At 29.0% G+C, this 13,430-nt stretch overlaps 1 long non-coding RNA gene across 1 annotated transcript; it reads left to right on the top strand.

Annotated features, from left to right (window-relative positions):
• The first annotated feature begins 11,996 nt into the window (after positions 1-11,996).
• Positions 11,997-12,978, top strand: LOC146922755 (uncharacterized). Its single transcript, XR_015012572.1, has 2 exons — positions 11,997-12,365; positions 12,576-12,978. It is a non-coding gene; the product is annotated as an uncharacterized LOC146922755 (long non-coding RNA).
• Positions 12,979-13,430: the final 452 nt, after the last annotated feature.

The raw sequence follows: 13,430 nt of genomic DNA, 5'->3' as shown, positions 1-13,430 counted from the left end.
TTTATTTGCCTTTATTTCATACCCATATTTTTTTATTTATTTTAAAATTATATTAAAAAAAAGACAACAATCTCGGCTAAACTATCAATATCTCTATCCGTATCCTTATCTACATCTACAATCTACATCTACATCTACAATATAAACAAGTGAAACCATTTTCATTCAAAAGTACATGTGGCATGTTATAGTCTCATTCTAATTAATGTCAGGCTAATTAATGCTAGAAAAATTCAAATTTCCATCACATGCTTAGCACCAGGTATTTCAGTCTCAACACATACTTCCATATACTGCCTCTATTTTAAGAAATCATTCGATTTATTATTATGATCAAAATGATATCTAGAAATTTAGTTGCCTGATATCAAATCAAACAAGAAACTGCCCATAAAAAAATCAAACAAGAAACTATCAACTGTCAATTAATGAAATTAAATTCAAATTATTCAACACTTATAACAGTCCTAAAAAAGAATGTTGACAATTGGTCTAATTCAAGACTATCATTGAATTGTTTCTCACCTATTAAAATCAAATTAAAACCAAAATAAAATAGTGAAAGGTAATGATTCTTTTTGTCACAAAAAGGAAATAAAATAGCTCAGATCTTTATCTCCCATCCTATTCTCATCACTATTACTATTTTTCAAAAATGGTTTTGAGAACGGTAAGAAGATCAAGAACACCTTTAGTTCCTACAATTTCCTCAAATTTTATTGTTGATTGCATCAGACCGTTCCCCTTCATCATGGTTTGTGACCATGGTTTAGGATTTTATTGCTAATAGTTGGATTTTTAGCTGTACAGGAGAAAATAAGAGGGAGAATGTTAGTTATCAAATAATTTGTTGAGAAATTGATTTTGAAGCTGAAGAAAGGCATAAACGAAAGGGATCTTTAATCTTCTCTCATGATTTATATTTTGTTCCAATTCTCTCATGATTTATATTTTGTTCCAAATAATTGCCTACTATATATCATTTTTGAAAATGCTTCATTTGAGACATTATTTTCATCATATAACGATATGATCTTATTCATTAAATTTCTTTTGCTATTAATGTAACATATTTATTTTCCCATATATTTGTTTGCGGATGACCATATTGCTACTCAATGTTCCTCAAATTTACAAAGAACTTATCGGATTTATAACTAAAGTATATCTCAGTTTAATCGACTTTAATTCCTTCCAGTTTGGTTGTGTTTCTTCTAATTGGGAGGAAACTCAACATTATTGAAATTTCTTTTATCGGTTTTGTTTACAATGTGTTCATTATTTTGCAGAGACCTTTATAATATTGAGAACAGAGTAGTTTCCTATCTATATATTCAGTTCAAGGTCGCACATCCTATATTAACTTCAGGGCCAAACTTTAGTTTTTTTGGTAATTTGTCATTTACTCATTTTATACCACGAATCATATGTAATAAGTGTGTATTTTAGTCTTTTTAAGGCTTTTGTTTATTTTTCTTCTTTGAGTTGTTTGGATTAGTGTTACATTATAAGAATTTTGAATTAGGGTTTCATTTTTCTTTGTTGCAGCTTCTCTTCTGGATTCTTAAGTTTCTTTTTTGACATATTCTAGATTCTTACGTTGCAAAAGTTTTTCTAAATTTTATTACTATGATTATTTCTGAATTTTGCTAAAAAAAAAATCTAAATTTTTATTGCAACTTTATTTCTGAATTATGTGTTCTCACGGAATTTCATATATTTTATTTTTAGTATTAAATAAATACAAACATTTGAAGAAAAAAAATTCCTCTTTTATTTTTTTTGAGGGAATTCCTCTTTTATTTAAATGCAGTTTTGGTCGAACCAAACCGTACACCATCGATTCAGTTTGGTTCGTTTTCACTTTCAAAAAATGATAAAACTCAAACCTCATTTGACTTTGAAGAGCATGTAAATGGTAATTTAAAAAAATCATTATAACAATCAATATTTTGAATAAAACACGTTTACTCAATAATATAAGTATTGTACTACCTCTCATACAAACAAAGTTGTAAAGAGTGTATATACACATTAATCAAAATATATCTATTTTAAAAGGGGCACTAGCCAACAAATGTGTTTTTTTTTTGGGTTAATATGTGTTTACCCCCCTGTAATTTGGGCGAGTTTCGGTTTTCCCCCCTGTAAAAAATTTTGTTTGAATTACACCCTTGTAAAAAAAATTTTTTCCAGAAAACACCCCTCCCCCCTCCAACTCAGCAGATTCGCTGACGTGGCGCTGACAGGACACTGACTTGGCTTTTTTTTTTCATTTTTTATTTTTTTTAAAATGCCACGTCATATTTTTTTAAAAAAATATTTAAAAATAAATTTTAAAAAACAAAAAAATCCAAAAAATAATAAAAAAATTTAAGTTTTTTTTCCAAAAATTTAAAAAATTGAAAAATAATTTTAGAAAAATCCAAAAAAACATAAAAATATTCAGTTTTTTTCCAAAAAATTTTAAAAATCGAAAAATAATTTTTTGAAAAAATAAAAAATTCCAAAAAATCATAAAAATATTCAGTTTTTTTTACAAAATTTTAAAAATCCAAAAAATTCAGAAAAAATATTAAGATTTTTTCCGAAATATAAAAAAGCAGAAAAATAGTCATATTTTTTTTTCCAAAAAATTTAAAAATCGAAAAAAATTAGATTTTTTTTCAAAAATTTTTAAAATTAGAAAAATAGTCAGATTTTTTATTCGAAAATTTTATACCACAATTTTAATAAAATATTGGGAAAAAAATCATTTCATTCCACAAATTTTATTTGCCTAATGATTCTAACAAAAATCCGTTTTGGGGCTATAATAAGAATTTTTATTCTCAAATAATATCAGAGGGTTTTGTCATCGTCGTGGAAAGATTTTATAAGATTTATGATATATGAATTCTACCTCCTCTAATGAAGAGCTTAATTATAGGAAAAATGGAATTTCCACGACTTTTATAAAAACCTCTAAATTTGTATTCAGATTTTTAAAAATTAATTTTTTTCCAGAATATTTTTTAAAAAATCTGACCTTTTTTTCTAGTTTTGAAAATTTACTTTTTTTGTATTTTGAAAATTAAATTCCAGAATTTTTAAAAATCTTTTTAATTTTAAAAAAATCTGATTATATTTTCTGATTTTTTTCTAATTTTTTAAATTTCCAAAAAAATCTTAATAGTTTTTTTTATAATTTTTAAATTATTGAAAAAAAAATTTCGATTTGACGTGGAAAATTTTTTAAAATTATTTTTCAATTTTTAAATTTTTTATTATTTTTTTTATTTTTGAAAATTATTTTTTGATTTTTTACATTTTTGGAAAAAAAAACTGAATATTTTTATGTTTTTTTTTATTTTTCTAAAATTATTTTTCGATTTTTTAAATTTTTGGAAAAAAAACTTAAATTTTTTTATTATTTTTTGGATTTTTTTGTTTTTAAAAATTTATTTTTAAATATTTTTAAAAAAAAATATGACGTGGCATTTTAAAAAAATAAAAAATGAAAAAAAAACCCAAGTCAGCGCCCTGTCAGCGCCACGTCAGCGAATCTGCTGAGTTGGAGGGGGGAGGGGTGTTTTCCGGAAAAAAAAATTTTTACAAGGGTGTAATTCAAACAAAATTTTTTACAGGGGGGAAAACCGAAACTCGCCCAAATTACAGGGGGGTAAACACATATTAACCCTTTTTTTTTAATGTTAATTTTAAACCGAACCTCCACTAGATAGAACTAGAAAATTAGGTGTAGAACATATACAGTGGCTAGACCTATGGGTTTTTAGATGCAATATTGCACATGTTAAAGCAACTGAAAGTAATAACTTCTTATTGAAAACAACTATTATTTATTAAAAAGAACTACACATTTAATATAAAATGCACAACAATTATTTATTACTAAGACCCATTTAATATTTTTTGAACTGTTGAGTTTGAGAGATTTTTTATTTTTTTAGTTGAATGGGGTTCAATTATGAACCAGCTGCATCACTTTATAAATGCATAAATAAAAGGAAACAAGAACAAAAGGAGTTGGGGGATGGACCAAATCATTCTCAATAAAGCTAAGCAAAAAGCTGAGGGGCAAACACCAAACCAAGAAAAAAGTAAATAACAAGAAAATAAAAAGTAAAGAAAACCAAAAGAAAAATAAAAGGAACGAACTAAGAGAAAGTCCTTGAGTTATTCTGGTAACATATATACTCCTAGAGTTTGAAAGATTAAATCTTATTAAGTATTAATTATAAGAGCAAGTGACATGTACATAGAGACTCATTTAAGCAACCAAAAGGAGAGGTCCATTGTGGATGCTCTAACAATCGATTAACTTATTGATGAAAATTTTTGGTCGAAAATAATACAAAATAAATGCTTGCTGAAATTATCAATTTTTAAATATTATTGTTATTATTATTATTATTATATTATTATTAATAATAATAAATATTGATTTTTAATGTTTATTAGATATACTAATTAAATGTATCAATTAAGTTTGGTAACTAATTTTATATTTGATATTTTTTCGAGTTATCATGAAATTGGTATAAAGCTTACATCACCGCTTAGCAGTGACTAATCTTAGTTGGAAAACCTGTGGGATACATAAGACGAGTTCTCACATCTCAGCCGAATATTTTCCATACACATGAGGCAGAAATTGAACTGCTATCCACATACTTACAAGGCTCTAATCTATTATCAATTTGACCATTTTTTCCTTGGGTCATAGCTTACATGTTAATTCCAGGTGTTCGTACAACCGGTTCATCCTTCAATATTCCATTGAAAATCAATGAAGCATTGATACATGGATTTGAAAAGAAAATACGAGACCTTAAAATTGATATGAAGGCAGCAGAGAGAATCAAACACGAGACCTTAAAAAGTAGTCACAAGCCAAAACAAGTGGGTTAGATCAAACTTATTCATTGTGTTCCCTTATTGACTTTGTTTATCCAAATAATTTGGAAAATATATAGATCTCCAAAAAAATCAAGAGCGAGGGATACTTGCTCAAACTTTGGACCCATTTGAGCACTTTAACAATATTATTCTATCGATGTTTCCAGAAAACGAGAAGGAAAATATTAGCTTTGATTTGATTTGTCAATCTGACCAAAATAAAAAGCTACAAAGCAAATGGTATTCAATTGAGTTCTTGAATGATATTAACAGTTGCATATTTCAAACCACAAATTAAGATTTAAAGTTGGATGTCCAATAATATTGATCAGGAACATATACCAAGGTATTGTGTTTCAAAATGAGAAACCCCACATCTTCATCCAAAACCTTAAGACAATATGTATATTACTCATCTCATTTATATGTTCATAAATATCAAATCTTGCTGGCAATATAGAATTTTTACTCACACATGACAAATTAGCATTTCTCCCTTAAACGTGAGACTCTCTATGTCTATGATATGATGAAATAGTCAAATAAGGCCAGAGGCACAACATGGTAAAAAAGGTGGCTTGGTGGTGGTTTCATAGAGATGTGTTTTTTTTTCTCATTTATTTTATGAGAAGAGAGAAATTAAATTGGAAAAATTATTCGAACTAGAAAGAAATGACAAGGAAAACGAGTGAGTTGTGGGTAGTTTTATGAGTTTGTTGAAGGAGTTGGAGTAATTATTCTACCAAAAATATTAGACTCATTAAAAATGTCACATCAATTTAAAATGTATAATAAACATGTATTTTTCAACTCAGCATAACACATAAACGTTTTTCCTTTGTCATATCCCACTAAAGACTAAAAGTGAAGGAACTTAAAATAATAGAGGTTAAATAAAAAAAAGTTATCGCCTTGACAAATAAAAATTGCATGAAAGCGAACGACTTCCAAAATATAATATTTAACATAAAAAATTAAACAAATGACATTCAAAAGCTAACAAAACAAATCATCATAATTTCGGGACTGCAAGTGTAACCTACATTGGGTTGTATCTTTGCATTAGGCTAAAAGAAACTAGACAAATGATATCGACACCACAATTTCTCCCAAATTATTTAGGCACACGTTTGTGAGTCATCTCACTTATATCTTATTCAATATCTACTATTCCTTTTATTGTAGAACTTTAACTCTTATTTTACACGATAACATATCTCCCTCAAGTGTGACATTCTCTGTGTCCGTAATTACGTGACATAGCAAAATAAGGTCAAATCGATGTACAACATGATCAAAAAGGTAGATTAATGGTAATTTACTAAAAGTGTGTTTTTGTTCCTTTATTTCATGAGAAGAGATCAAAGAAATTAGAAGATGAAAAATAAATTTGAGATTGAGAGAACTGATACCGGTTAAAAAAAATAAGAATTGTGCATTTTGTCCATGAGGTTATAAAGAACGAAGTAAGTTGCAAGTGATTTTATGAAATTGTTGAAGGAGTTGAAGATTTTTGTATAATTAATTTACCAAAAAGTTAGATTGCGTTAAAAAAACTAATTTACCAAAAAGTTAGATTCGGGTAAAAACACGCAACAACATATAAAGAATTTACTAAGCACATATTTTGTTAACTCAGCATAACACTTAAGTGTTTATCTATGGTTAAATTCCACCAAAGATCAAAGGATAAGGAATTTAATATCTTAGAGATTGATTAAAAAATATTGCATGAAAGTGAACAACACCCAAAAACATAAATTTGATATAAAAATTTAATAATTGGCATCCCAAAACTAACGAAACCGTTTATCGTAATGTTGATAGTTCTAAGGGTGTCTACAGTAGGTTGGACTATCACATTAGGTTAAGTGAAACCACACAATTGTGATTGACATCACATCATTATCCAAAACCTTAAGGCATTAGGTGTATTGGGCATCTTACTTATATGTTTCTCAACGTCTACTTTGGCATCCAATAATGTGGAACTTTAAGTCACAATTTACACATGAACATATATCTCTAAAGTGTGAGACTCAATGAGTCTGTAATTTGTTGATAGTCAAATAAGGTTAGGCGAAGGCACAACATGGTTAAAAAAAAATGGATTAATGGTGTTTTTGTGGAGGGAAGTTTGTGTTCCCATCTTTCATGAAACGAGAGAAATTAATTTAGCAACAATAAAATTAAATTAGAATATGAAAAGAAATTTGAACATGAAAGAAATGATAAGGGAAAAAATAGTGTGTGTTTTGTCCATGGAAGTATCGGAAATATAGCGAGTTACTGACAATTTTATGGGTCAGTTAAAAAGTGTTGGAAATTTAAGAGTAAATATTTCACCAAAAAATAGACTCGGTTAAAAAAAAGCCACATCTTTATAAAATGTTTAATAATCATGTACTTTTTCAATTCAGCATAACACATTTGTATTTTTCCATTCGCATGTTCGTTCACCCAAAGACCAAATATGGAGGTATTTGATATAATATTGATTGGATAAAAAAATTGTATGAAAGCAAATGACATCCAAAAACTTATACTTGATATAAAAAGTTAAACAAATGAAATTCAAAAACTAAAAAAAACAAATTTAATGTTTAGAGTTCTGAGGGAGTCTACAATGGGTTGGACCATCACATTTGACTATGAGAAACTCCACAAGTGATATTGACAGCACATCTTCGCATAAAATCTTAAGACATTAGGTATATTGTTCTTCTCGCTTATACGTTACTCAATGTATATTATTGCACACAAGTTTAACTCACTATAATGTTTAGAGTTCTGAGGGAGTCTACAATGGGCTGGACCATCACATTTGACTGTGAGAAACTCCACAAGTGAGATTGACATCACATCTTTGCGTAAAATCTTAAGACATTAGGTATATTGTTCTTCTTGCTTATATGTTACTCAATGTATATTATTGCACACAAGTTTAACTCACATATGAAACATAAACATCTCTCCCTTAAGTGTGAGACTATTATGTATGTGATTTGGTGAGATATCACATAAGGTCAGGGACACGACATGGTAAAAAAAAGTGGGTTGGCGGCAGTTTCATAGAGGGGTGTTTGTTTCTTTCTTTCATGAGAAGAGATAAAGTAAATTATAAAAGAAAACAAGATTAAAAATGAATTTGAACTTGATAGAAATGAAAAGAGAAAAAAAATAAGGAGTGTGCGTTTTATTCGTGAGAGCATAGGAAACATAATGAATTGCTGGTGATTTTATGGATTTGTTGAAGAAGTTGAATATTACTGGGCAATTATGCTACCAAAATATTAGATTTATTGAAAATATGTACATCTATTTAAAACGTCTAACGAATATGTATTTCGCCAACTCATCATACATATACATTTTTCCATTGCAAGATCCCATGAAATACCATAAGTGAAGGAATTTGAAATGGCAAAGGTTATTTTTTTTTGTGCATGAAAGCTAATCACATTCAAAAACTAAAATTTAAGATGAAAAATTAAACAAATGACACTCAAAAAATAACGAAACAAATCATCACATTAGGCTAGGATCCTACAATGGATTGTATTATCACATTAAGCTAAGATCAATCACAGAAGTGAGATTCACATCCTATCTTCTTTCAAAGTCTTAAGGCATTATGTATATGAGTCATTTCACTTATATGTTTCTCACATCTACTCTTGCATACAATACGGAATTTTAACTCACACTTGAGACATTAACATCTCTCCATTAAGTGTTAGGATCTTTGTGTCTGTAGTCCACCACCAAGAACAACTCTCGATCCCCCACAACGTCGAACCCGGATGTGATACCACCGTTAGGCTTTCTGTGGGAGCCTACGTTGATCTAGATCGACGATTTGGATAAAGAGAAACCACACAAGTGATAATGATACAACCAAAACTCCATCTAAAATTTTAAGTAACACCTGATACATCACAATATTCCCTCCATTAAATATAACGACATTCTAGCCCGTGCTTGGCACGGGTGTCCATGCTAGTTTTTGAGCAAAATGTGTGAACAAATATACCAATTTTAAAAGACATTTATTGTGTTGTTATTTTGTGGTGATAAGTATTTACTACAATAGAAAATGAAATTAAAGCCTACCATATCAATTTTTTATTGAAGAAGTCAAAATAGAATTTATTAAAATCACAATGAGTCCTGACCAACACAAGGAGTGTTAGGTTAGGAGTTGTAAAGTAGCAACATACAAAGGATATATGGGGAGCACCCAATTGTAAACCCATATACACCCGTGCATCAAAGACAAAATCTAAAAAACTCATAGGAAACACCACCTAACAAAGTGCTTTCTTCTAAATCAATAAAAGGAAACACCAAAAACAAAGCTAACACCAAAAGCAAAGACAACCCTTCACACAACAACATAAACAAAAGTTGTACCAAATCCCTCAAACATCATCATAAGCTGCCACAAAATCCGAATCTAGATTATTCAGGACTATCCCGTCCATACCACCACGCAAAAACCACACCTCCACAAACCCCCAACCATCACGCAAGACAGCTATCTCTACCATATCAATTAATCTAAGCCATTAATCAATATCGGAATTAAAGATCAAGATTTGGAGTAAATTATTACACTTACTGAGTCAAAATATCCTCCATCTATTATATCGTCATTAACAGGCACGGATGCAAGTAGACCCCTTTGGGGTCAGCTGACCCCACTTTTTGTCAATTTTTTTAACCAATAATACCATATTTTTATATGTTTGACCCCACTATAATTTTTTTTTTTTTTGGAATAAAACCCCACTTTAATTTTTTAGGTTGCTCACACATGACTCAATTTATACACTTGAGACAAGCAATATAAACTATTATATTATATTTGTTAAAAATAGTAGTACTGCTTTTACTTTATACAATGAAAAAAATATTAAAAGAAAATTGGTGGTAACAAACTCACTAATAAAAAGAATAATAAAAAGAAGATGAAAAGTTAAGTGTCTTTCGTATTGTTTATTCAATGGTGTACTTTCAAGAATGATGGTGGAAACTAAAAAACATATTGCTTATTCAATGGTGCACTTACTTTTGAAGTTAACATTACTTTTATCCGTGGCTACTGCAACTGTTGAAATGAGTTTCTCTGCTATGAATTTTGTGAAGAGTCAAATGCGCAATCGTATGGGAGATGAGTTTTTAAGTGATTGTTTGGTAACATACATTGAAAGTGATATATTTGATAGTGTTGAAAATGAAAAAATCTTAAACACTTTCAAAATATGACGCCACAAAGAGGGCAATTGTAATTCTTCGTGTCATTAGTTTTTTGATATACAATAATATACTTTTTGTAATCTTCATTGTTTTGCTTAATGGTAACGACTTCATCATTTTAGTGGTTATGATTTTTTATATTTTTGTATAAATATTTATGATAAACGAGCTTGACCCCACTATCTGAAATTTATGGATCCGTCCCTGATCATTAAATGTATTCCTAGATTATTTACAATCATGTATCACCTAATTATTACAAAGCATCTCATTATTAATCACAAAGTCATATTTATCCTAAGAATTCTATTAATCCAATGAATAAATAGACGCCCATATATCCATTTATTATCACTAACATGATGGTTTAAAGTTTATCTCGTTCATCTATCATCTTCTAGTGAAACACACACACTCAGTCATGCTTAAGGATCATTTGTTGTCTCAACAAAGTCAAATAATGCATTTCTATTCTCTCTTGTTTGATTGTTCAAGTGAGGGAGTAAAAGTGAGTTTTTCTTGTTGTTATGTTGTTGTGGTCGTTAAAGAGGGAAAGAGAAATTGGAAATTCGGATTCTTAAGGAGTGTCTTTTCTCTATTTATATGGATGCCTATAGATGTTAAATGACCAACATGTCCTCTTTATCTAGTTCTAATTATTTATGAACTACTAATAATTCTTTAATACACTTAAAATTTAATTCTTTAATACACTTAAAATTACTTAATAATTAGCACTAAATGATATATTAAGTTTTAGGATAGTACAGGAGGGACCTAATCTAACACAGGTTATTGAGAGATTAGCATGTGTACATCGTATTTCTCTTCATCTTCCTTGGTAATGATCAAGAAAATTGTGACTTGCAACAGTGAGTAAGGGAGTAGCATTCATCGTAATTTTAATAAGCCCTCTTCTCATGACGTACAAACATATTTTCCAGATTCATTCGTTTGAAGGTAGTCTTGGGTGGATTTGGTATACGTAGTAAAGTTCCCGATGAAGATGGTGGTACAAAAGATATCAAAGTTTTTCAGAATGGTGTGAGAGCAAGGACAAAAGGAGTGGCGTGATTCATTGTATTTGTCTCTCTATAAATTAGCAAATGATTTGTATCAACGATAATGGTTGGAGAGCTTTAATTTAAAGTAAAATTTTCAGTGTGAGGCCAAATATGAAACAATTCAAAAATAGACGATAGTGGAAGATCAATAATATGATTAGGAAGTTTTTCAAACTTAGAGAGGTAAGAATTTAGAATACCCTTTTGTGTGAGTTCAAATAGTGCTTCATTAAGATCGTAATAAAAAGAGGTTGTGGTTCATTTGTTTGAAATGAGTGGAATCTATGAATACTTAAGATTGCAAAATTTTGAATTTGTATTCTAGACAAAGATGTGAAACCAATGAAACCGAACTCATTTTATCATTTTTGTGATTTGAACTTAAAATTTTGTGAGACATTAAGGTTTAAATAAATATTAAAGGTTCGGTCACTAAGATATTAGGGCTAGAAAATTGGGTAACAACTCAGTGAAGGAACTCGATAACTAAATTTTAAATTAGCAGCTAAAGGTTGGAGTTAAAATGAATCGCATGCCGGACTCTTTTATCATTATCAAATATGTGTATCTATTTTTTTTTCATTGTTTTTATCACCAAAAAATCAACAATAATTTGTATTCAATTGTGTAATATAGTTGGTGAATTGATAAGTAATTTTATGATCCTTTCAAAAAATGATCCTTGTCTTTGACATCTGGTTTTTAATATTTTATAACTTGCAATTATTCAATACAATTGTTAAAATCTCTATCATCCAAAAAGAAAGAAAAAAACTCCTTTTCAATCATGAAAGGTTAAAAAATGATGAAAAATTGTTTAAAAATAATGAATACTTGTGATTAGCAAATTCTATAGGTGACCTCCTTCTTAAGTGCGCTAAAGAGACAAACACAATATATTTATTTATTTATTTAAGAGATGTTTAATAATGATTGCAAGGTTAATAGGGGATTTTTTTTTAAAACTGTGGAAAAGGGTTTTTAATTGTATTTAGCAGAAAATTAACTTTATACATTATAAAATTATCAAATCATATTCTCTTTATTACATAAAAATTGGAAACAATATGGCTACAATTTTCAAGATTGTTTATGCAATAATTCTATTTCTTTCCCTATTTTTTGTTGCAATGAACGTTGATGGTAAATCATTTTTTATCCATTTCAAATTCCCCTTTACTTTGCTAGACACACACAATCTTATGTACAATTTTATATCCTATTTTTTGTTGCAATGAACGTTGATGGTAAATTATTTTTTATCCTTTTCAAATTCCCCTTTACTTTGCTAGACACACACAATCTTATGTTACAATTTTATTAACATGGTCTTATTCCCTTTGATAATTACAGCATATGTGGAATGTGAGACGGATGCTGATTGTCCAGAAATTATGTGCAAGTGGCCTTATATTGTGCAATGTTATCAAAATGTATGTATATGTGTTCATCATACAAACCCATATATTTGAGTACCAGATCTGGACTGCACAAAAACCCAAAGAAACAATAAGGTCTTGCATAAACAAAATATCTATTTAGCATCCCTTTTGTGAGAGTATTCTTTTTTTTGGTTACACTTTTGTGAGAGTATTCCATAAGTAGTCATTTAATTTTTTTATGGTACCTATGCTGAGTTTTTTTTGTTTATTTTCTTTTTCAAATTTCACCGAACTTGTATTTATCGATTTGTAATTAATGTGATGTTAATAAAATAAAATAAAATAAGACAACAAAGAATATTATAATTTTTTGAGATGTTATTGTGAATTCTTACGAAATACATGTATGATTTGGAATTCTTACTATTTAGTCGGAATGCTACGAAACTATACATGCAACTCTGTAAAATACATATAGTGGGTCCGCAAAGTTTTGTAGCATTCCAAATAAGCATCAATTTTATTTTGATTTTTTGACTGAAAGGCAGAAATCACAATTGATGGTCTGACCCAACGGTAGTTACGTGTATCTAACCCAGCAGTAGTTAACTGTAGCTGACCCAGTGGGAGTTAACTGTTGCAGGTTTACTCATCTGTAGTTAACTACCGCCATGGGTATTTGCATCATTTAGATGTGTGTTTAGGAAATTTTTGATGTGAGAAAAGCAGTTTTTGAAAAACAATGGAACTATCATCCATCTTCCAACGTTATTGCTTTTTTTTTTTTTTTGTAGGGAAAAGAACAAATTGCTTAAGGAGTAATGGA

This window comes from Medicago sativa, chromosome 5, assembly GCF_051527215.1.
Source record: "Medicago sativa cultivar Bolivia chromosome 5, Bolivia_mono, whole genome shotgun sequence".
In the NCBI taxonomy this organism is placed as follows: Eukaryota; Viridiplantae; Streptophyta; class Magnoliopsida; order Fabales; family Fabaceae; genus Medicago; species Medicago sativa.
This window is presented reverse-complemented; position numbering and strand designations above follow the sequence as displayed.